Consider the following 26,050-nt stretch of genomic DNA (forward strand, 5'->3'; position numbering starts at 1 on the left):
CGAAAGCAATCGATCCAGATTTACAACCCAATTTAGTCTAATAGTCTGCTCCTTTCACTCCTCAAGAAACAACTCCCACATTCCTTCCGAGACAAATCTCTAATCTGCTTTGGTCTAACTAACTAAACTACGTACGCACACACACACAACACGTGTAGTACTTCGTGCAACGGGTCTTATACACCAACAGAGAGTCAGGGCAAAGACACAAGACTTGTGCACTTCATCAACCAACCAACCAGCTCAAGCTCCAGCTCCTCTCCTGCTCCTGGAGTTAATGATTGGCCTGGCAGCATCGTCTTGGTGAGCTGCTTCCCCTTAAGGTGCATTAAGGTCTTCGAACGAGGACGGCCAGCAGCAGGATTTTACTAAATTCTTATCATTGATTTATTGTGTGGGGGGGCGGGGTGGGGTCAAGTGGGCACTTTGTGGTTTCGGGTTGAGCTGACTTGCCCGTTTGACCCCGGTGGTCCCTTCAGGAAGGAATCTCCTATACAGATACCGGCCGTGATATCATCTCAGCAGCTACTCAATCTTGGCTTGGGTTGAAGAAGGAGCTTGGGCCTGCTTTCAATGGGGTTAAGTCCTTCTAACCTCACAAGTCAAGAAGAGCAACCGGGAGGCTACACACGGCATCCATTTTTCATAAGCAAATCTTAAATCTCATAAGCACCACCACCACCATCAGGGGGATGTCGTTCGTCGTTGTTTGGCCTTTTCCTTGGAAGGAGGGGGGTTCAAAACTATGGTCTGAAGAATTTTGGGCAAGAAGTCGTCCAGAGAGGTAGGAAAAAGGAAGAAAAAAACTATTTTGAGCGGGACTCGAACCCAGGTCGTGTCGATTACCATATTCAGACTTGCGCCCTTACCATTAGGGCTACACTGACCAACGAGCGGAACAGCGGCAAAACGGCAGGACACCAGCATCGTTATGAAATCAACAATTTTAAGAGAATCGCTCGTAATTTGCGTTTAATTAGCTTGTTTTTCCTCGCAAAAAGTCGTTACGATCCCAACTACGCCACTGTCTTACCTTATTCTGCCCAAAAAGCTTCCATCTTTTCTCAAATTGTGTCCCCTCTTCCGGATTTCGAAGGGACTCCGAGTACCACGTGTGTCGATTCCTTAACTAATCAAATTGCGACAAAGACACAAGCCGAATACCTGCTTCTTGCAGGCTGCAAGGATTTTCGGGACTGCTGCACGTTATCGAACTGTGCGCATCTTAATTTTTATTGGCTGCAAAGCTCTTTCGGATACTTCTTACAGACGACTGGAGGTCTTTTCTGGACAGATGCATATACGACAGATTTGCCGGGCTGTGTGTGTGTGAATATTAAAAATTTAATTAAAATGCATAACATGCACCGGCTGGCAACGAGTCTGTGAGATGTCATTTGAAGTTTTATGGCAGATTGGAAATTTCTTACAACTGTGAAGAGATGGAATTTCTCAAGGACAAAAGAAAGACTTTTATTTGTTTTTTTTTTTTTGAATTTATTTACTAAACTATTTTTTCTCATTACAGGTATGCTTTACAAACGGTTGGTGGTATGTTTTAAAAATATTTTATTCAAATTACCTTAATTTTAGTAAGCTGAAAACTAAACTAACCTTTACAAATCTCAAGCGTCAAATCACACTTCTTGACATTCGTCTAGTTCCCTGTCGTCTTATTTGCTAGAACAAACTATTTTTAAGCTCATGATTTTCAATTACACGAAAAAAAATCTCGTGCCGGAAATTTCTCACGAGCGTGCGCGGCACGCGAGCGAGTACTTTTGGGGTGCGGTCTCAAATCGCAGATTTGGCGCCACTCTTAACCCTCAAATTACCATTTTTGCAGAAAAAAAAATGAAATCTGCAAACCAAATTTTTAGACGACACTGTAAGGGCGCATGTTTTTTGACGCTAGTCCGCGGACTCGGGTTCAACTCCCAACGGGAAAACTTTTTTTTTTCGCTCAATTTTTTTCTGTGACTACCGAGGGGTTGCCGAGTTGTGCCTAAAGGTGCCTGGTTTTCAACTTAATTAAGCTATTATTCTTCCGATGCCGTCCCAAAGGCACAAGGAATGATCGAGGACGACCTTGGCAGTTCGTGCCAGAGGGTCTCTCGCGCGATCGCGGGCTTGTAATTGTGGTTTGCTCTTGCGGTTGGTTTTGTGCGCGGAGCGTGGCTTTGAATGGAAATTAGATCACGGCAACAGCGTGAGCGAATGGATTGTCTTGTCGATCGGAAATGAATTGGATCTGTCTGAAGTCTGTTTGTGATTACTGGTTGTGCTAGAGGAGCTAATTAGAATAGGTCAGTTGGTCAGTCGGTTTGACGAGAACATGATTTCCGTTGATTGGCAGAACAATGCTATTTTGTATTATTTGTTTTTCATAGTCCTCAACTTTGCTAAAGATACCAAATCGATCAGCAAATTCCTTCAAAAGACAAAGTTTTTCCCCAGACATTTCCGCGATTTTCCCATATAAACTTTCACGATAAAAAGCGACCCCTAAGAGCAATTCCAGCTCAAATCAGGAATTTTTCTGGTACTTTTGTACCCGACCCTCTCCGATTTCAATGAAACTTTTTAGACATGTTATCCTAGGCCTATATAAGCCATTTTTGTGTATATGGAGTCAGTTGCACTCGATAATGACATTTGAGAAGGGCGTAAGGGTTTTAAATATTTTTGTATTTTGTAATTTAAATATTGCTGTATCTCTAAGCCGTTACATCGTATCAAAAAGTGGTCAAAGACAAACTTGTAGGAAATTAGGCGGGCTTTTTGAAAAAAAAAAAAATACACTGAAAGAAAAATACATGCCAATTCTATGAGATTTATCAATTTTTAAGTTTAATAGTTAAATTTTAAGGTGATGTCACGATTTTTTTTCGCTCAAAATTTTTATGAAAATAGCCTAAAATGTGACAAAAAGACTCACGAAAAATGCAGGATGGTATGTCTCTCCTAAAAAAATACAAAAATCATTTACTAAAACTATATTTTTGAAAAATGGTCTAAACGTCAAAATTTTCAAAAACCGATAGCGGGAATCGATTTCCCAGACAATTTTACATAAAAGAATCCATGTTGACCATTGTCCTATGTCCAATCCTTGTGAAGATACAGCGGTTTTAAAAATAAAAATGTTGAAAAAATAGGTTTTTTAGTGGTTTTTTCCAATTTATATATGACAGACTTGATTTTTCAGTCTCATTAGTTTGTCTTTGACAGCTTTTTAATTTGACTCGTTTAAATATTTACGTAAGCTTATTTACTATCCAGGTTTCTACCACACTGAAAAAAATATTCTATTTTCAGTTATGAGCAATGTAACTACGCTTATATCTGTAAGCCCATACATTCAATTGCAATGATGTCAAAGACATGCTTATGGGAAATTGGACGTGCTTTCCGGTACAAAATATATTCAATATTACGCCCTTTTAAAATGTTAGTCTTGATTTGAAAACTTTGAAAATATTGTTTTCGAAAAGATCGGAAGATTTCACAAATGTTTCATATTTTAACATTAAAAATCGGACCATTAGTTGCTAAGATATCGAAATTGAAAAATGGTGGGTTGTTTGGGTGAGACTTAGAAAACATAAATTTTCCTGTTTTTAAACCTTTGCATTGCAATATCTCAGCAACTAAGGGTCGTATCAACAAAGTCGGAAGAAGCAAAATATAGAGAATTTTCTCAGCTTTTCAAAAATATTTTTTTCTAAAAGTGGGCAAATATCTGCACGAATTTTAAAAAATGAATAACTGCGACTATTTTCAAAAAAGTCAAATAAAAATGGCTTTAACTTGAAAACGGAGCACTTTATCAAAATTTCACTAAAGTACTTTTTGATTGCAAATTCAATTTTACATCGAAAAATGAAGATGAAAAATTTTTGCGATCAAAATTTCGATTTTTTGAAAAAATCAGTATTGATAAAAAAATTCATAACTCGGTCAATGATTTTTTGCACAACCTGGAAATTTCAGAAAAGTTGGCATTTTATGTTCTCGAAAACATATCAAAAAATATAAAAACATTAAAAATAGTGTTTTTTTGCAAATCAAGTTTTAGTGATAAAATGTTAAATAAAAAATCACCAATTTTTTTTTACCGTGTATCATTTTTTTTCCAGTGTAGTCCGTATCCATACCTACAACTTTGCCGAAGACACCAAATCGATCAAAAAATTCCTTCAAAAGATACAGATTTTTGAATTTTCATGCATCATTTTTGTATGGACAGCTGCCAAATTTGTATGGAAAATTATATGGACAAACTAATGATGCAAAATGGCTTCTTTGGGCATACCGAAGACACCAAAAAAGTTTCAGTCGGATTAAAAAAATACAAAAATTAAAATTGAAGAAAAAAGACCGATTTAATCATTAAATCATTTATGAGTTTTATGTTTTTGCCAACTTATACCATTTGACATTTTCAAATATGACATTTTAGGATATCAATTATCTGTTCAATCAAAGAAACTCAAATATACACTCAAAAGAAAAATATATCTCAAAATCTGCAACAGTGGATTTGCTGCAAAAAATGTCACATTTTATAACATTTTCTGCAGCAAGCCCGTAGATCATTTTTGCCCGCTCAACTTCTAACCTCTTTCCCTCAACACAAAACACTTCTCACCTAAAATCAACTGAAGATGTTGGCCCGCCGAAAGTCTTCCACCACGATGAACCCACACGGCCAAACTTCTTCACTAGTAATAAAAAAAGAGAAAGTCGGCTGCGCCACTCACTCACTCACTCGCGCGCTCTCCCGCGCATGTCCAGCCCGGTTCCGACGGCGGCCCTCTCTCAACAGGCTCGTTGGTCTAGGGGTATGATTTTCGCTTAGGGTGCGAGAGGTCCCGGGTTCAAATCCCGGACGAGCCCACCGCGATACTTTTTGTTTTCACTGTGTGTTTGTGTGATTTTTGCTAAGAGATTGTTTTGATGATTTTTTTTTCTGGAAATTCGTTTTCCCAATCTGGAAATTACGCGGATTGCTGAAATGTTAAACGGTACGACAACCGGAGCGCGGGACCGTCTCTCCTCTCTGTGTGATTATCATTTGCATGCGCTAAGTTTATACATTTAGTACTAATCTACTAAATGGTATAGAGTTGGAGGTTCGCCGTTGGTTGTCGGGACAGAATAATAATAATAATGACAAACCGTTTCTTAGCGTTGATTTCGCGAGGGGCCGGACTTGGGAGTGGTTCTGCTGAATTTATAAATCCTTTAATCTAGAATTAAAGTATTTTTTGTATTATTACCTAAGTAGATCAATTTCTTAAATTTATTAAAATTTTCAAATTTGCTCTCAAATAATCTGGAAACATAAAAATTAATCCAACTCTGTCTCTCAAATCGCAGTTCTACAGCAGAAGCTCTTTGAAATGTACCTTCAAACATTCATATTGGTGGTCCCGCCGGCGACTGTCAACATTTGGGCGGAACGCCGCGCTCGTTCAAGTCGTCGTCCGCCGCTGGGAAGAAAGGGAAAGTTGGGGTTAAATGGACTTGTTTTAATTTTATGATTTTTTTCAAAATTAGTTGTTACATCTTAAAAACAATATTTTCGGTGATTTTTTCATTGAAGGTCCATTCTACCCTCAAACCATCAGCTAAGAAGCAAATTATTCCAGAATTTCACTGCTCGGCACAGTTGCCAGTTGAGTTCGACACTAATTAGTAATTGTTATTATTTGCGGAATACGACGGCGATTCCCGGACCCCGGACACACACCCACGTCGCACTTATAATCATAATAATTACCAACAACAATAATCTTCTAATCATACATCATACTAAGGAGAGGAGGGGGGTTGCCCGGAAAATAGCCGGGAGTTTTCCATTAAAATTAATCGTTGAATCGTCGTTCGGCCGTTTAGTTTTGGTCGCTGATCGGGAAAATTGAATCTGGTTTGCTTCTTGAAGTGGGGCTGTTATTTTTTTTCGCTTCTTCTTCAAGCACACCCCTCTCCTTGAGCTTAATTAATTGCTAATTAAACGATATTAGCACCTTCTGGTCGAGTGAATTAAATTTATTGATGATGATGATAATTGCGGGATTGTGCGAGTGGTGCCTTAAGAAGATGGCAGCGGAAATAATATGCACTCTGTAATTACCCATTGCTGCTCGATTGAAGATGCTGCCCAAATGTGGCGCGTGAATTTGTCTCGTTTTATGTCTGTTTAATTTAGTGGAAAATTAGAGGGAGGAAAGTCGACTGTTTTAGGATGCAAAATTTATGTCACTGGATCGAAATTGAGCCGTTGAAATTAAATTAAATTATCTGAAAAAAAAAACAGGAAAATTTAAAATGAATGTTTAAATGTGATTTAAAAAAAACTGATTTTACTGGATTTTTTGTCAACCGAAACAAGCTAAATTTGAAATTTATTTGCAAATAATCTTCAAAATAGAAGGAAATAATTAAATGTTATTACAATTTTCGATTGTGTCGTTGAAAATTAATTTTGGACAATATTTAAATGCAATAATATTTTGGGGAAATTTTGCTTTTCAAAAAGGCGAGTAAAGCTGATTTCTTGAATAAAAAATACCGAAAATATTTTATTTCTCAATTTCAATTTTCTGTTCAATGAATTTTGCTGTTGACTGTTGTTATGAAAATATTCAAAAATATGAATGTCTTTGGTAGGTTTGGTGCACCCAATCCAAGAATCGCTGGCCGGCAACGAAATTATAGAAAAGTATTTTTTTTTTTCTTATAAAAAAAACGCAAACCCAAATCGCCGTCAAATCAAGTTGTTCTTTTTTAATGGCTGTTATTTTTTGTAAAATATTTTTCGATTCCAGATTCAATTTTATTAAATTTAGTCAATTTAATTTTACTACTTTCCTTCCTTATGATTTTTTTTTTCAAAAAGTCACATTTTTGTCCCTAATATTTCTTCCAATATATGCCTTTTGCAAAATTTGTATGACCATTTATTTATTTTTTTCGATGCGTTTTTTTATCAAGGGAACAAAGATCATTTAAAAATGTTAATTGACATATTTAGCAAAAAAAAAAAACAAGATGACACAGAATTGTTTGAAATTGTTATAATTAGCATAAAACAAAACAAAAAACAAAGAGAAAGCTTTTTTTTTCATTAGGCACCTAATGTTAGCTTATAATCAAATTGATCAGTAAGTGAGCCGCCAAATGTCTTCCAAAAGCTTTGCAAACTAGTTTGTTAATGGGAACGACGATTAGCAAATTTGATGAAAACCTGGTATCCACCAAAAATATTTGATTCAAACAGTGCAATGTAGAAACAATTTCATGCCAACTAACTTTAAATTTAAAATGGTTGAAAAATTTAATGAATGAATTAAACATGTTTTTGTCATTTTATTTAAAAATTAGGTTTCAAATAATTTGTTTCATTAAAAGAATAAATAAAAGAATTGGGTCCCTTTTAATTTATTAAAATTATCTGGATATATCATATTTTAAACATTTTCACGAAAATTTTTCATATTGCGTTCTGACAGTTGTTGATTTGATCAGAAATTTATTTGTATGCTTTTAAATCAAAAAAAGACTTTTGATTATATTTCTTACATTTTACATAATTTTCAATGATTTAAAATAGTTTTTATGTAAACAACGATCATAAATTAAGCATAAAACTTAGTTTCATAACTAGCAAAAAAAAAAATCATCGGCAAATTCAAGAAATATAAAAATATTTAAAAAAGCAAAGATATGTTCGTAATGTAAATTTGCATAATAAAATTATTAAAACCAGTAATTTTGCGGGCAGCGAATGACCGTAAGGTTAAAGCTGCCGGAAATAAAGTAATTAACAACAACAACAACAGTAATTTTGCAAGTTTTCTTGTTAAACATTAAAAAAATGGTTTTGATAAAAATGAAAAAGAGATTTTTTTTAAATATCAGGGTTAATGTCAATTTTTATTTAAGACACACAAATGGTTTAAAGTTGAAAAATAACCTATTTTGACTAAATTTTACATTGCCTTTTCTGCATATTTGGTTACAAGTCCACAGAGAAAAATGTTTGATTCTGATTGGTTCAAAATTTTATGATGTTATACTACTTATCTTTCATGTAATTTTATCTCATCTTTTTGTGGACATTTAATATTAAACGGTATAATTAAAAAAAAAATCATGGTACAAAATTAAACCACACTGTAAAAAATGTGTAAATTTGGAAAGTGTAGTTGGAAGGTTGAAAATTTGGTTGGTTGAATATTACCTCTTTTTTGTGTAATATTACTAAAAAATGTGTAAAAATGTGAACCTGATGAATACTCGTCAAAAACTGATAAAAATTCATCATTTTCTGAGGAAAAATTTATAATTGTTTTGCCACAAAATCTGTCATCATTTCCTGATGAATATTACCATATTTTTTTTATGTGTGGTTTTACGTCAATTCTGGCTGAAAAACTGACTTTACATCAGAAAGGTGGAAAAATTACACATTTCCAGAGATAAAATAACACATCTTTCTGACATAAATGTACCCATTCTCAGATGTGATATGACCATGATTTTGTTTTTGTACACATTTCCCGATGTACTATTACATTGATTGTTATGTATTTGTTGTATCATTATGTTTTATTATTAAAAAAATGCTGCCGAAACGACTAGCTTTAAATTTACGAAAATAGATAACTACACAGTATAATAAAAGTTGAAAGCGGCGAATCGAAAAATTTTAGTTATAAATTACCCTTTTTAATGTAATATCACCTAAATTTAGATGTAAAAAATTAAATTTCATAAAGTTGCAAAATAAAACATTTTTTGTGTAAAAAAAAGTTTTTTTTCATCAAATTTAACGAAAATTACATCGGTGAGGTGATTTTAGGTGAAGGTCTTTTTAAATGTAATTTTATTGTAAATCATATTAATATTACATCTGGGAATGTGGTCACATTTTGTGCCTAAAAAAATGTAATATTTTGAAAATTTAGATCATTTCGTATTGAAATGTGCTCTTTTCCACCTAAATTTAGTTAAAATAAAAATGACATTGAATAAAAGGTAATATTACATGATCTTCTGTTACATGGTTTTACATGGTATTACATGGTTTTAAACACTCCAACATCATTTTTTTACGCTTATCAAAGTTTTAGCCTCGCGAGTCGTGACTCTTGGGACAATAAAAGTTGTTTTTTGATGAATGGATTGTGAAAAAAAACTTATTTTTCAAAAGATTGAGAACTTTATCAGGGTCAACACAAAAATAAATGTCTGAGATTGATCCCAACTGTGGAAGTACAGTCCAGACTCGATTATCCAAAGGCCTCAGAAAAATTTCACTTTGGATAATCGAATCACGAGAAAAATATTTTTTCTTTGTTTCATTTAGCTTCGGTATGATCCCTAGACTAATCTAAAGTGATTTTGAATTTTTAAATTCAAGATGGCGGCCAAAATGGTGGTTATGAAATACTAAAAAATGCATTTGGTAATTTTTAAGGCAATAAATCATTAAAATTTCATTAAAATTAGGTCGCAGAACTCGAATTTGATGTTAAAAGTACGAAATTGAAAAAAAGAAACTAACCTTTTTTTTTGTTCTTGTTTCGATTATCCGAAGTCCCATACAAATTTTCGGATAATTGAGTCAGGATTGTTATAAAATATTTTGTAAAAAATAAATTAAATTTTTCACTGATAAAAGATTACTAGTTTTGACCCGATTAAACTATTTAAAAATAAGGAGAGACATATTGAGTTAAATTATATTCATTTTATTTTTTATCAATTTCACCGTGATAAAATCAAATCCAATTATAAACTTTAGAATGTGTGTCAAATTTCCAACAACATCACAATGTTCGAAAAATCGTATTAGAAACCCAAAATCCCACCATTAAAGACCACAAACGCTAAAAGTCTAAAATTAAACTTTCACGTCGTCTTCGGTCCATTGGCTCTCTCTCCCCTCCCAAGACGGTTTCGCCAAACCCTCAAAGATCAAACAAGATTCCCAGCAGATTTTCTCACTTTCCGACTGTTTTTTCCCCCCAGAGTCAGCAACGCCAATCAAAGCGCCAACTTCTTTCCCGGGTTGCACTCGATGCACCATTTTTTTTATCTTATTGGAGAAAAGTCGCTTCACGTTGAGCAAACATGTCCAACTGAAAAAAAAAAAACAGAAAAACTAAAGCAATTCTGATTGAATTTCCATGCAGCGTCCGTCCTTTTGATGAAAACCTGTTGAAGCGCGCGAGCGCAAAAAAAAAGAAACTCAAGTTTTTCTCCTTATTATTGGAGGAAAAGTCCGGAAAAATCTCAAGCTGCGGGGGTCAGCCCGTCCGTTCAATTCTTAGAGTGGCAGCAGCAACGCGGGCGGAAAATTTGTTTGCATTGGAAAAGCGCGAAGAGAAAAAAAAGCTTGTTTTTCTCGCCGCCAAGGAAAACGGCAAAAACTTTTCCAATGAAAAACACGTTTCTGTTATTAGCTGGTGATTTATTCAATTTATTTTACCCCCTCTCTCCTCTCTCCGTTTCATTTCAGGTAAGTTCGTCACGATAGCTGGAATCGATCATGTGCTCGGTGAACCCTGATGAAGGACGCGTCGAAACGTCAACAGAGGCGCGCGATAACGAACCAAGTATAAAGGCGTTGATTGGTATGAATTAGCCGGGCTTGTTAGAGGGGAACAGACCCAGGCGAGAACTAGACCGCAAGGTTTGCAAGAGTCAGGATGGCCGAGCGGTCTAAGGCGCTACGTTCAGGTCGTAGTCTACTCTGTAGGCGTGGGTTCGAATCCCACTTCTGACAACTACTTTTTTTTGTAAACAGAAAACAATTGGTATTTGTTACTGTTGTTGTATTCGTTAGTTCGATAGACAAATGTCAAAAAATGTTGTTATAAATGAGGGTCGTTCAAAAGTAACGTATTTTTTAAAATCTACAATTTCTGATACAAATTTATTTCAACTCTCTGTCACGCGCATTAATCAGCTAATAATTCCAACCTCAAAAATAAAAATAAATACTGCGCACTAATTATCAAAATTTTATCGATATTGGCAGTTACAGATCGGAATCTGCTTTGCCGCAGGCACCCACACATCCTTGAAATTCTCGTGCGCCATGTAAATAGCCTCCGCCTGGCATGCTCGCCTGGTAGTTTTTGATGCAGCGCGGTCAAAAAATCGTAGGGCAACCGGGGCTGGGATCGAACCCAGGACTGCCAGTTTGAGCGTGAAACTTTTTATTTTGAGTTCTTTTTAGTTAAATTAACGAATAAAAGTGAGCACATGGTTTATGAATGCCCCCCTTTTATTTTTTTGATAGATTTTTTGACACAATTAGGATTATTTAGCGGGTTGACCTCTTTTTAAAAACAAAATTAATTTAAAAGTTATATATGAAAGTCTTGTTTGGCTAATACATAAAGATTATCTTTATTAACTGTTTTTTTATTTTTTTTTCGAAATTTCGCAGCCATCTTAAAAATGTTGCGAAAATCAGAGAGCAAAAAAAAACTTGGATTAAAAATCTATTTTTGACTTTATTTTTTTATTCTTTTCGATCAAATTTACGGATGTGTGTACCCACAGTTACCTTGTGAAATTTTAGTTTTTTTTTTTTTCAATATAGATGATTATTATTTTTTGTTTGTTTGGAGCAATTCTCTACGAAATCGTCTTTTTTAATCTATTTTTATTTTATTTTTCGACTTCGGTGCCTTCGGTATGCTTAAAGAAGCCATTGTGCATCATTAGTTTGTCCATATAATTTTCCATACAAATTTGGCAGCTGTACATACAAAAATGATATGTGAAAATTCAAAAATCTGTATCTTTTGAAGGAACTTTTTGATCGATTTGGTGTCTTCGGCAAAGTTGTAGGTATGAATAAGGACTAACAAAAATTATACAGGGTAAAATAAAAAATGTGATTTTTAATTTCACTTTTTGTCACTTAAACTTGATTTGCAAAAAAAAAACACTATTTTTATTTTCTTACATGTTTTAGGGGTCATCAAATGCCAACTTTTCAGAAATTTCCAGAACAGGCAAAAAATGTTTGACCGAGTTATGCATTTTTGAATCAATGCTGATTTTTTTCAAAAAATCGAAATATTGGTCGCAAACATTTTTTAACTTTATTTTCGATGTAAAATCGAATTTGCAATCAAAAAGTACTTTAGTGAAATTTTGATAAAGTTTTCAAGTCATAGCCATTTTTAAGGTAACTTTTTTGAAAATAGTCGCAGTTTTTCATTTTTTTAAATTAGTGCACATGTTTGCCCACTTTTGAAAAACATATTTTGAAAAGCTCTATATTTTGCTTTTTTGAACTTTGTTGATACCCTTAGTTGCTGAGATATTGCCATGCAAAGGCTTAAAAACAGGAAAATTGATGTTTTCTTAGTCTCACCCAAACAACCCACCATTTTCTAATATCGATATCTCAGCAACGAATGGTCCGATTTTCAATGTTAAAATATGAAACATTCGTGAAATTTTCTGATCTTTTCGAAAACAATATTTTAATTTTTTTTTTCAAATCAGGGCTAACATTGAATATTGAACATTTTTGAAATGTTAATCTTGATTTAAAAAAAAATAAAATATTGTTTTAGAAAAGATCTAAAAATTTCCCGAATGTTTCATATTTTAACATTGGTTTGGTTTTATATTATGTTTGATATGATCCAATTGAAATATCCTTTCTTGTTATTACAGTCATTTTTTTATTTTTTTTTTCATCAACTTAGACTGTTGCAAATATATATCAAAGATTTGCTTCAAAATCGGCAAAATAAATATTTCTTCGGAAAAAAATCAAATTTCTTCGAAAATTCAAAAATCTTTTTAATTAGAAAACAAAACTTACGGAGTGGCAAATTCTTTTTCGTCAAAAAATATTTTTTGTCAGATCTTAAATTGTTCAAATACGTCTGTTTGCTTGACTGCTTAAAACACTTTTTCCAATTTTCTGTAAATATTTTTATATTTATTTTGCGTTTGAAATTCCACGTTATTTATGAACTGCCCCTTTTCGTTGATTAGAAAAAAAACGATTAAAATGTTTTTGGAAGCATTTTTTATGTTCTTTTGACTATAGAATTGACTTAATTTTGTATTTTTTATTCATAAAAAATGTTTATGAATGTTTTATTTGAAGTAATCTAATTCATTATAAAATACATAATGTTTTTGTTTGGATTTAAGTTTTTTAAAAATCATATAAAATTGCTAGATTTTAAAATGGAATGAATTATTCAAATTTGTTTTTTCGCTTTTAGTGTAGTTTTCATGTGATTTTACTTAATTTGGATTCTCGTATGTTTGGCAGGTTAAGCACTCGCTCCTAACTCCATCCAATTTGCTGATTTTCACTATTTAAACAACTAATTTTGCAAAACTTTTGATAGAAACTTGCTAGCTCACCTCTTATTGAGTCATTTATCACTAGATTTCAGTTGAAAACGTTTTTAATCAGCTTTAATTGAATGTCAAAGTTCTGACCTGCCAACATTAGAGGCACGCTGGAATTAGATGCTGTTCCCCTATAGTTTTATAACAATCTTCAGCATTTAAAAAAACCTATTGCATTCTCAGTATTTTTTATGTTTTTGATTTTATTTGAATTCATAATTCCGAATAAATTTTTGTCTAAATTTAAATTAACCCTCAACCGCCCAAAATTTTTTTTTTCCAGATTCAGATTTTCTCGTGTTGAGGAGATCATTTTGAGCAACTTTTGTTTTACGAAAAACTTGACTTCTCTTGTTTCATGTTTTTCTTGTTTTATGTTTAGTATTTTAATTGGCATTTATCTTGTTTAGTTAATCGTTGTTTTTGATAGTATTTGGCCTATTCTACCACCTCCTATCATTACAATTTGCCTTTCTATTTTTTTCACTGTCATTTTACTGTCATTTTTTTCATTTTTTTGCTTGTTTTTCACATTTTAAAATATAGGAAATGTTAGTAAAAAAAACACAGCCAAAGTTGACCCCACAAAAAATATCATTTTAAAAAACATTGGCAAAGTCACATAAAAACAAGTCAAACTTGCAACCCATAAATTTTCAAAAAAAATAAGAATTCTTTTTTCCAATGCTTTATAAAGATCAAAAATTGGTTGAAAACAGATTTTTGGCGATTTTTTAGATCGAAGCCCGCCTAGAGGCGGGGTTGAGTTGTAAGGGTTAAGCTCAATAGTAATAGTTTAAAAAATAAAAATCGAAATCTAGTTGTCGGTTCCAGATCGAAAACCGTGTTCGAGATTTCACCGGATCGTGGAGCCTTAAAAATTTTTAAATTTGAAATTTCTACAAATTCTTTAAATCTGAGCAACTACAATATTGTTTTACTTTCACTTCTTCTTATCGGAACTCAGTAATGTTATTTTTGCATTTTTAGACCTATATTTTTTCAAACAGAATTCACGAATTAATTTAATTTATAATTGTTGAACGAAATTGCATTCTTCCAGTTCAACCAACTTGTAATCTTCAAAGGTAATCCCGCAGCCCTTCGGGCACAGTACAATCAAGCAACCGATTGGAATTTTCCCCTCAAACCATTGGAAAGAATTTCGCAAACTTTCCTTCCACCTGCCACTGTATGCACCATTCTCTCTTCCAGGGGCTTCCAGCAATTTAGAAGGGCCATTACCTGAGTAATCTATGCACCCGCCCGAAGTGTGTTCTCCAGAACGTCAAGCATCATCACAATGCTATGAATTGCATAGTCGTCTCTACACATTTCACCTCGTGCTCGTCCAAAAGGAACGAGAAATAATCTCTGTGTAAAATATTCCTCCGCTCTCATTGCCCCTAAATGTATGCATCCGAAGCTGCTCCTCTTTTGTCCGCCAGAGGGCGTTGTTTTTAACAGCTTTCAATCGAGATTTTCCCACTGCTGACTGCCCGGAGGAGATGCTTCATCAGATCTGTGATATCATCTCTTGTGATCCGGACACGAGGATCTTTTGGGTGAGGGGCAGGCAGCAGGGTCATGTGGAAGAGGATGTTCTCATAACATCAGTCAGCCGCCAACCTCTCGGGAGGGCGCAAAAGTTCAACCTTTTGAGTTGTTTCCATCACACAAAAGAAGACGGATAAGCTCTCTAACCATCATCCCGGGAGGGGGGGGCGAAAAACCTCGGAAAAACCACGCTTGAGGGGGGGTCAGTGGGGTAAAACGCACGGACGCGATGAAATGAAAACAACCGCACACACACACACACACACGCCAGCTGCACCAGTTTTGGCAACTAGTTTTGGCAGCCATCAGCCCCGTCGGTTTGAAGGAGGTTTGGACGGGAGAAAAAGGCGTTATGATGATGCTTATTGAAAGCAGGGGGATTTTTCCTGAAGAGGGTGGAAGGGATGTGTGGGACCGTTGACATGATGGTGGTCGGCTTGACCTCAGCCGAAGTGGTGAAGTGTATAGCAGATTCGGTTCTCCGACACCCAGCGCGGATGTGGTTGATGTGTGGTCTTGGACGGGATTTTGGGAACTGGGTTTGGAGAGATATTTGGGGATAGTGAGAGTTTTTAAAAGACATTTTATCTTCCTCGTATTCGTTTTATACAATCAGATCGAAATGTGAACCTAATCAAATTCATCCCCTCTTTTTGACAATTTTCTAAAAAAAAACTTTTTTTTCTTTTAATCATAACTTTGCAACTATTTGAGCAAAAGACTTTCTACAGGTTGCATTTTATAGAAAATTGTCCAAGGAATTCGATAAAAATAAAATTTTAACCCTTAAATGCCCACTTATTTAATATTTTAACGTTTTATGTTATAAAATTAAGTTTTGACCAATTCCTTATATTTTTATTTGTTTTATTTTATCACCATTGTGTTCCCCGGACAATTTTACATAATAATCAATGTAGACCTCAAACTAAAATGAAGTATTGGCGAGATACAGCGATTTTACTGAAAAAAAACCCGATTTAATATCACCAGAGGTGAAATAGAGCCTTTCTTACAAAAATGATGAAACTCCGAGAAATATATTGGTGCAATTAATGTTTCAGAGACATAATGATACCATCCAGTGAGAACTTTACCTATAGCTTCGAATCTTTTTAGGCTAAACCTCAAATGCCATTTTTTTTTAAATTTCAGAAGTACATTATTTGTCGCAAGATATTTAAATTTAATTAAGAAAAACATATTGGATTGACGTTACTGAAAAAAAAAATAAAGGGTACTCAGTCTTTATTGTTAGTCTATGATTAACTTAAAAAAATATGTATCGCTATTGCACTACTTGTCGATTCATTATGAGAAGCCAGAAAGAACACTTTCACGCACAGCGTAAAACGCGCAAGCGTAAAAGCGCTGGCGTTGAAGCTTCGACTTGACGACTTGTCGAGCTTTCGATCGAGAATGGGCTGGGACTTTGAATTTGATGTTCAGTATATGATTTTGTATAGATCCAAAAATTTAATAGGTAAAAATAGGGTAAAAATAAGACGTAAAACACTAAAATCGCTATATCTCTGGAAATACATTTTGGAAATGCTTCAAATTTTGGGCCCAAACAGTTTATGGCGCATGTTTTCGAATGGCTTTTGGTTTAAATCTGAATTCTTTAAATTTGATAGTGTTATCTGTAAAATAGTTCAAAAATACCTCTAAAAATGGCTTTGACCACATTTACTGGTCGAAAATTGTGAATCGAAAAATAAAATGTTCGTCTCCGACCCCACGGCTACAGATCTGATTTATAAAAATTGTGGGTTTTACGAGCGGTTTTCCAGTGATGGAAGACACAAATTTTTAAGAGCGGATACAGACATCGCTCATGTATTTCAGAAAAAGAGCTCTCAAAAATCAGGCTTTGAGTTCCGGGTTTCGGGCCAAAATTCAATCGAAAGAGCGCATCTAAACCTTCAATTAAGTAATAGGATTTTTTCCTGGGACGAATCCTCGCCGTGCAAGATTTTTTAAGATTTCTGAAAAAAGCGTTTTTCCAAAAGCAAACCTTAAACCTTTCTTTTGTAAGAAAGGCAAAAGTTTGTTTTTTTTATATAAAGTTTTCACATTTTATATAAAGTTTGTTCTACTGAAAATGCCTATAAATTTGAAGATTTGATTTTAAAAACACATAGTATTTATTGTTTAGAAACTTATTTTACCTTCGCTTAATGGAGAATTGTCCAAATAATCCGAAAATTCATTCCGTTTTCCAATTCGATATCATGTTCATTGAGAAAATCATGACACTTTGAGAATGTTAAAATAATGCTTTTGATCAACATTTTCTTAATTATAGTTAACTAACTATTTAACCTTTTAAAAATTGTATGAAAACTTCTTCTTGAAGTACTTTGAACACTTCCTTATCATAGTCAGTATGATTCCATAGCATTGCATACGTATTTAATTTGTATTGTTCATTTTGCGGAAAAATCTCAAACCTGTCAAAGTCATTCCGTTTTACGGTATGGAAAAACAATAGATTTGCATCAACTTTAAATTTTGACTGTGACGGTTAGAAAATAAAATCTATTAACAAATTTCATGTTTTAGAGAAAGCAAAAACTGACTGAAAAATTATTCAAAAAAAAAATCATTTATTGTTTTAAAGATTGAAATAACTTACAAAAATTATTACAGAAACAAATTTTTTATGGAACAATTTTAAGGAACTGGTCATGTTTGAATAGCTGGAAAAACTCACAAAAATATTACTGAAACATGAATAAATTATTTCGACAGAAGCAAGAAACTCGCAGAAATGATACAAAAAAAAATATTCGCAAAAAAAATGCAAAAAAAAACCACAGAAATTTTACAGAAAAAAGAATAAAATTATTTTGAAAAAATATAAAATTTGTTGAATTATGCTCGCATTTTGACTATTTCTCATTAAACTTTTCAATGAACTCTCAAAATTCATATCAGAAAAAATACTACATAATTAAAACATTTTCTTAATTTAAAGAAAAACAGAAATTAAATTTAATGAAATTTCAAGAAAAAAATTAGATTTTTCTTGCGGGAATCAAAAAGAATTTTTTAAAGCGCTTTTTTGATTGAAAAAAAAAACACATAAATTCCCTGATATTTTCAATCAAAGGTCTAGATTGCTCAAAAAAGACTTATTCACTCGCGATCACAAATCGAACGCGATAAAATTCTGCTCTGACCGTTTCCTACCGTTTCTCACTTCCACACCAATCGCTTCTGAATACCCTCTCTCTTTGCTCTCGCTCTCACTCCAATCGGGTAGTCTAGCGAATGGCTCAGAGAGACCGATTGCGCTATGTCGCTCAAAGCCGACTGGAAACAGTATGCGAGCGGCTTTGTTTTGATCATTTATTATTCTGCTTCAAATCAATATTATCAAACATGTTTTACAATTTTATTGATTGACATTTGACAGCAAATGTACGGCAAACTGTGGTAGTGCCGGCCAAATGAGCGCCGCGCTAGTATTTTGTTAGGTTCTCTCCTCTCTGAACACAATCGTTTTTGACTCGGGTCGACGAACGGAGTAGGCAAAGACACTCACGAAGTTTTTCAGCGAAGATTCGTTCGGCGATGAGTGAGTGATTTCTGATCTTTGAGCCTTATTTTTTTTTAATTAAAGATTTGTAAAATTTTCAGATCTTGAGTTTTTTTTAATATTTTTTTTTTAATAATTCAATTTGAAATTACTTTCAAAAACTCGTATTCATATATCATACAACCTGGAGAGACAAAAAAATAAATTTAAATCCAATTTTAATTCAAATAACGTTTAAATTAATACTTCAACATTAAAAAGACTCTTAAATGGATATTGTTATTTTAAAATTTCGTTGACTCCAACTGTGTTCCCCCCTTCCTCCCCCGTCCAAAAATCCTGTAAACTTTCCCCCCTCTCACACTCTATCAATACCATCGAGCTTCCGTGGCAGCTGCTGCCACGTTCTAATCCTTTCTGTTCTAAATTTCAAACGGGGCAAAAGTGCACATACATCCCTAGGAATCCCCACAAACCGATCCGTCCAAAAAGAAAACAACGCACGTGAAAACAAAACGAGAAAAAAAAACGATCCTTTTCCCCAAAAATCTCCCGATATGGGAAGAGTGTGTCTGACCGTTGACTTGCCATCGCATCTGAACTGAGTCAGACCAGAGCATAGAGTTGGCATATTTGTGGCTTAGAAGTTGCTTCCCATACCATCTAGCGTTGAAAGTGCCAAAACTATTCACGAACCACCCTAAAGGAGGAACCTGTAGGAAGGAAAGGAATCTTGTGAGTCGACAAGTCGCCAAGTCGAAGTTTGAACGCTTGCGCGAGTTATTGTCGCTGCGACGACGGAGTGCGTTATCGATGCATTGTTCTGTTTTGAGTGAGTCATAGATCTAAAATGAAGACGCTACACTCTTTTTTTGTTAGACTGAAAAAAATAAATATTTGTTGATAGAACTCAAATTTATTTATTTTTTGTTGTATTGTTTGTTATTAAATTGAAAAAAAAACTTAAATTTTCAAAACTATCATTTTTTTGAAAATTCTTCAAATTGTTTGAAACTTTTTTCAAGAACTTTTTGTCAATTTTGATTTCACCTCCTTCACCAAGGTTTCTCACCCCCCAAAACTTGTTCCGGCAGGAGATCCGATCCTTTTCCAGCGTCCTTGGCTGCGGGGCTGTGCTGTCAAAGTTCGCACAGTTCTCCCCCTGACTGGTTGTGATTGTTTATGATGTGAATGTTTTCCGGGGAAGAAGGCGAGGCTAGCTGGGGTAAATTGGGTAGAGTATTGCGTTGGTTTCGGGGTGAAAGTTTAACGTTTTGGTTTTCTCTCTCTTTGTTGGGTTTGGCCACTCTCGCACTTTTGGGCTGTGATTCGAGGGGTTGCCCCTCTGGTGGAGGAAATTTTCGATTTCCAAAGGCCACAGGGGTTGGCCAAGGATATTGCTGGTGCTGCTGCAATCGCTGTCAGTGTTGTGATGATGGGAAGAAACCACTGCAGGCTGGTCGGTTTGGACTTTGATTTGGGCTTGGGATATTGGGAGGAATTGGGGTAAAATGGGATCGAAATTTTGAAACTTGAAGATTTCATTTTTTAACCTAGGTTAGGTTAGGTTAGGTTAGGTTAGGTTAGGGTTAGGGTTAGGGTTAAGGTTAGGGTTAGGGTTAGGGTTAGGGTTAGGGTTAGGGTTAGGGTTAGGGTTAGGGTTAGGGTTAGGGTTAGGGTTAGGGTTAGGGTTAGGGTTAGGGTTAGGGTTAGGGTTAGGGTTAGGGTTAGGGTTAGGGTTAGGGTTAGGGTTAGGGTTAGGGTTAGGGTTAGGGTTAGGGTTAGGGTTAGGGTTAGGGTTAGGGTTAGGGTTAGGGTTAGGGTTAGAGTTAGGGTTAGGGTTAGGGTTAGGGTTAGGGTTAGGGTTAGGGTTAGGGTTAGGGTTAGGGTTAGGGTTAGGGTTAAATGAGATTTTATTACATAATTTTAGAATTAAATTTGTCTGAGATTTACAATACATTTAATTAAACCCATTTCCCAACCAGTCCCAAACCCCAAAACCAAGAATACTCCAAAAACTCTTCCAAACCCCCCACCCCCCTAAAAATCCTGCCAAAGTTGGTATTATTTTCAAATCATTGATTTCTAATTGGCGGTGGCACTTTGGCAGAGATCTTTCGCTCCCTTTGCAGACGCTGCTGGACTCCCCCCGAAAAACGAATGTTAGTTTTGAGGCTTGAGGCTTTCCCCAACCCCAGAGTTGGAACTTTCCAAGCAAGTTTTTCCTTTTGTTTGGCCAGATTTGATTGAACTTTTGCGTGCGTGTGTTTCGTCGCAACAGCGCTCTGATTGGGATTGGTTTCTCTGTGCGGATTTTCGAAACAGTTTTCGAGCAAATTGATGGTTTCTCCTCTCGGTATTGATCCTTTTCACCTAAAATTGCAAATGCGACAAACGTCACCGGCACCGGATTGATCTGCAAGTTTTATCAAAAGAACCGCCGCCTTTTTATGACCGTGTCGTGGTTTTCCCGGTATTAATTGGACTCATTATAAGTCGCGGTCGGAAAAGGATGTTTTTTTTCGTGGTTTGATTCTATGTGGATTTTCCAGGTTGACCACGTACGAGTGAGGAAAAAACGCGACTTTTAACTCCCAAGCAACAATTTATTTTTCTGGTCAGCAACAGTCGTCACGGATTTTTTTTCGTTTTATTTGCAGGAGAAAATTGTGATGACGGAAATGTCATGTTTTAAGAAAACGCATGAATTACAAAAATGACAAAATTGTCAAAATTGTCAAAATTGTCAAAATTGTCAAAATTGTCAAAATTGTCAAAATTGTCAAAATTGTCAAAATTGTCAAAATTGTCAAAATTGTCAAAATTGTCAAAATTGTCAAAATTGTCAAAATTGTCAAAATTGTCAAAATTGTCAAAATTGTCAAAATTGTCAAAATTGTCAAAATTGTCAAAATTGTCAAAATTGTCAAAATTGTCAAAATCGTCAAAATTTTCAAAATTGTCAAAATTATCAAAATTGTCAAAATTGTCAAAATTGTCAAAATTGCCAAAATTGTCAAAATTGTCAAAATTATCAAAATTTTCAAAATTGTCAAAATTGTCAAAATTGTCAAAATTGTCAAAATTGTCAAAATTGTCAAAATTGTCAAAATTGTCAAAATTGTCAAAACTGTCAAAACTGTCAAAATTGTCAAAATTTGCAAAATTGTCAAAATTGTCAAAATTGTCAAAATTGTCAAAATTGTCAAAATTGTCAAAATTGTCAAAATTGTCAAAATTGTCAAAATTGTCAAAATTGTCAAAATTGTCAAAATTGTCAAAATTGTCAAAATTGTCAAAATTGTCAAAATTGTCAAAATTGTCAAAATTGTCAAAATGGTCAAAATTGTAAAAAAGTGTCAAAAAGTCAAAATTGTCAAAATTGTCAAAATGACCTAAATGACCTAAATGACCAAAATGACCTAAATGACCTAAATGACCTAAATGACCTAAATGACCCAAATGACCTAAATGACCTAAATGACCTAAATGGCCTAAATGACCTAAACGACCTAAATGACCTAAATGACCTAAATGACCTAAATGACTTAAATGACCTAAATGACCTAAATGACCTAAATGACCTAAATGACCTAAATGACCTAAATGACCTAAATGACCTAAATGACCTATATGACCTAAATGAAAAAAGACAAAAATGACAAAATTAATAAAAATATCAAAGTTACCAATAATTAGAAAAATTCAACAAAAAAGTGATTACGTATTTTATAATTTGTACATTTTCAAACAAGAACTACAAAAAAAATTTTACAATTTTTTTCTTTCAGTTCCTTTTTACATTTTTTCCTCAATCCCATCGCAAATCGCTCTCTTTCATCACACACGCAACATTCATAATCCTCCACAAAAAAAGCTCACCTTTTTCACCTTGCCCACGTGCAGGCCACTTTATGTTTTTGTTCGCGAAAAAGTGGTCACCGCTCGCAGACTAAACTGAAAGAGACTTTGCGAAAGAGGGGGGAAACTCTGCGGAAAATCTCTGCATTTGATTGCACATTTATTGAAATAGATTAATTTTCAGCTCTCTCGGTCGCCTCCGGGGTATTTTCCTGGAAGCGAATTTTGATTGGGGGAAAAAAGATTTGCTTTTTTGTTCAAAACCGTCTTTTTTTTGACTATAATGAACGGCTTATCTTTTGATGATTTTGATGAAAAATAAAATTGTTTTCGCCTAAATCTCAAATTTTAGCCGACAAAAATAATTGCTTCTGGCAACACTTGCCAATGACACCAAACATCTCCGGAAGTCATTTCCGCGAATCATCATCTCATTACAGAGTGCAAGATGAGTTCCGGGGCCTCCTTTCGGTCCCAGTGGGACGCGAAAAACCGCGAATCTCGTTACCAACTAAAGTATCGTTTCACTTGTCTTGTCACATACGTATTCTGGACAGAAAACGTAATTATACTTATCTCAAAACAAGTGTGCACTGAAACAAAATGTCACGTTAGTTTTATGACGCTTTCTGAACAAAAAATAGTTTTTTTTGTTTTCGAAAACTTTGTCTTTCAACAGAATTCCACACCTGTTGCTGAAACAAAATAAAAAAGACTCATTTTAAAAATAAAAACAAAACTTTCTCTCAACTGTGCTCCACGTTTCTCGTTTCACGTGAGAACCTGTTGACAAACGTGGAAATGAATATGTTCCGGCCACGCGCAACGAAGAACTTTTCTAATTAACTTCTCTTTCGAGAAGAGTGAAACTCGCGCGGGAAGCTGCAACAATAATATAATCAAAACCCTCGAGGGGGTCCAACCACACCTGTCACAGAGAGCATCATGAGAAAAGTCGCGAGTTTTGCAATCAACGAGGCGATTTTTTTTGTGTTTTGTTGAGAGTTGGATTTTTGTTCTCTCGCGGGATAAAAGGATGCAATCAGCTGTCATTATCGCATTCAAATGAGGTTTTAATCAGGGGGTTGGACTTGTGAAGGAAGGGGTAGTTAAAATCAAGCTGAAAAGATGTTTATGGGTGAAATTTTGACAAATTTAACACTGCAAGACAGTGAGCAAGAGAGCAACTCTCTTTTCTCCAAACTCTCCCGTTTTCCCACAGTTTACTAGAGAGAGAATCGGGAAAATTGAGAGAAAAGATAGGAAGAGAGTTGCTCTCTTGCTCACTGTCTTGTCTCGCGGTCGTTAATGTGGTCTTTTTCTGTATGTTTTCTTGAACTCAAATGAAACTGACATAGAACTGAAAATTAACTGAAATTAACTTGCCACTGCATATTAACTGAAATTAAAATTAAATTGAAATCAAATTGATCTGAAATTGATTTAAAATAGACTGAAATTAAACTAAAATAGAACTGAAATTATGCAGAAATTGAATTGAACTGAAATTGAACTGAAATTGAACTGAAATTAAACTGAAAAAGAACATAAATTAGACTGAAATTGTACTGAAATTAAACTGAATTTGAACTGAAATTGAATTGAAATTGAGCTGAAATTGAACTGAACTGAAATTGAACTAAAGTTTATTTTTTTATTTTTTTAAACTGAACTGAAATTAAACTGAATTTGAACTGAAATTGAATTAAAATTGAGCTGAAATTGAACTAAAGTTTATTTTTTTTTTAACAGAACTGAAATTGTACTGAAATTTATTTCTATGTTAGTACAGTGAACCTAAATTAAACTGAAAAGGAACTTAAATTGGACTGAAATTGAACTAAAATTATACTGAAATTAACCTGAAATTAACCTGAAATTGAACTGAAATTGTACTGAAATGGAACTGAAATTGAACTGAAATTGAACTGAAATTGAACTGAAATTAAACTGAATTTGAACTGAAATTGAATTGAAGTTGTACTGAAATTGAACTGAAATTGAACTAAAGTTATTTTTTTTATTTTTTAACTGAATTGAAATCCAACTGAAATTGAACTGAAATTGAACTGAAACTGAACTGAAATTGAACTGAATTTGAACTGAAATTGAACTGAAATTGAACTAAAGTTTTATTTTTTTATTTTTTAACTGAACTGAAATTGAACTAAAGTTTATTATTTTATTTTTCAACTGAACTGAAATTGTACTGAAATTAAACTGAAATTGAATTAAATTTTATTATTTATTTTTTTTAACTGAACTGAAGTTGAACTGAAATTGAACTGAAATTGTACTGAAATTAAACTGAAATTGAACTAAAGTTTTATTTATTTATTTTTTTAACTGAACTGAAGTTGAACTGAAATTGAACTGAAGTTGAACTGAAATCGAACTGAAATTGAACTCTAATTGAACTGAAATTTAACTAAAATTGAACTAAAGTTTTATTTTTATTTTTTAACTGAACTGAAATTGAACTATTTTTTTTTAACTGAACTGAAATTGTACTGAGGTTAAACTGAAATTGAACTAAAGTTTATTTTTTATTTTTTTAACTGAACTGAAATAGAACTAAAGTTTTTTTTTTAATGAACTAAAAATGAACTTAGATTGAACTGAAATTGAACTGAAATCGAACTGAAACTGAACTGAAATTGAACTGAAATTGAACTGAAATTGAACTGAAATTGAACTGAAATTGAACTGAAATTGAACTGGAATTGAACTGAAATTGAACTAAAGTTTTATTTATTTATTTTTTTAACTGAACTAAAGTTGAACTGAAATTGAACTGAAGTTGAACTGAAATCGAACTGAAATTGAACTCTAATTGAACTGAAATTTAACTAAAATTGAACTAAAGTTTTATTTTTATTTTTTTTAACTGAACTGAAATTGAACTATTTTTTTTTAACTGAACTGAAATTGTACTGAGGTTAAACTGAAATTGAACTAAAGTTTATTTTTTATTTTTTTAACTGAACTGAAATAGAACTAAAGTTTTTTTTTTTAATGAAATGAAAATGAACTTAGATTGAACTGAAATTGAACTGAAATCGAACTGAAATTGAACTGAAATTGAACTGAAATTGAACTGAAATTGAACTGAAATTGAACTGAAATTGAACTGAAATTGAACTGAAATTGAACTGGAATTGAACTAAAGTTATTTTTTTAATTTTTTTAACTAAACTGAAATTGAACTAAAGTTTTTTTTTATTTTTTTTAACTAAACTGAAATTGAACTAAAGTTTTTTTTATTTTTTTTTTCAACTGAACTGAAATTGAACTGAAGTTGAACTGAAATTGAACTGCAATTGAACTGAAATTGAACTGAAATTGAACTGAAATTGAACTGAAATTGAACTGAAATTGAACTGGAATCGAACTGAAATTGAACTCTAATTGACCTGAAATTGAACTAAAGTTTTTTTTTCAACTGAACTGAAATTGAACTAATTTTTTTTTCAACTGAACTGAAATTGTACTGAAATTAAATCGAATCCTCTTAGAAAAATTTAATTTCTTAAATGCAAAACATGATTTCCTGTACCAGACCAACACCTTGGCAGCTCCTCAATGTCCTCAAGACTAGAAATTCCCTCAAGGCGACTGCCCAACTCTTTCCATCAAATCGAGAACGGAAAATATTACGTCTCAAAATAAATCCGGGCA

At 33.7% G+C, this 26,050-nt stretch overlaps 2 protein-coding genes and 2 non-coding genes across 4 annotated transcripts in view; 3 read left to right on the top strand and 1 right to left on the bottom strand.

Annotated features, from left to right (window-relative positions):
• Positions 1-26,050, top strand: part of LOC6045627 — a 342,844-nt gene that overhangs the window by 207,994 nt on the left and 108,800 nt on the right. The window lies entirely within an intron of this gene.
• The window catches only part of LOC6048774, a 307,506-nt gene that overhangs the window by 203,592 nt on the left and 77,864 nt on the right, over positions 1-26,050 (bottom strand). The window lies entirely within an intron of this gene.
• On the top strand, positions 4,828-4,899 carry Trnap-agg. Its single transcript has one exon. It is a non-coding gene; the product is annotated as a tRNA-Pro (tRNA).
• Trnal-cag lies at positions 10,716-10,798 on the top strand. Its single transcript has one exon. It is a non-coding gene; the product is annotated as a tRNA-Leu (tRNA).

The sequence above is a fragment of the Culex quinquefasciatus genome, chromosome 1 (assembly GCF_015732765.1).
Source record: "Culex quinquefasciatus strain JHB chromosome 1, VPISU_Cqui_1.0_pri_paternal, whole genome shotgun sequence".
Classification (NCBI taxonomy): Eukaryota; Metazoa; Arthropoda; class Insecta; order Diptera; family Culicidae; genus Culex; species Culex quinquefasciatus.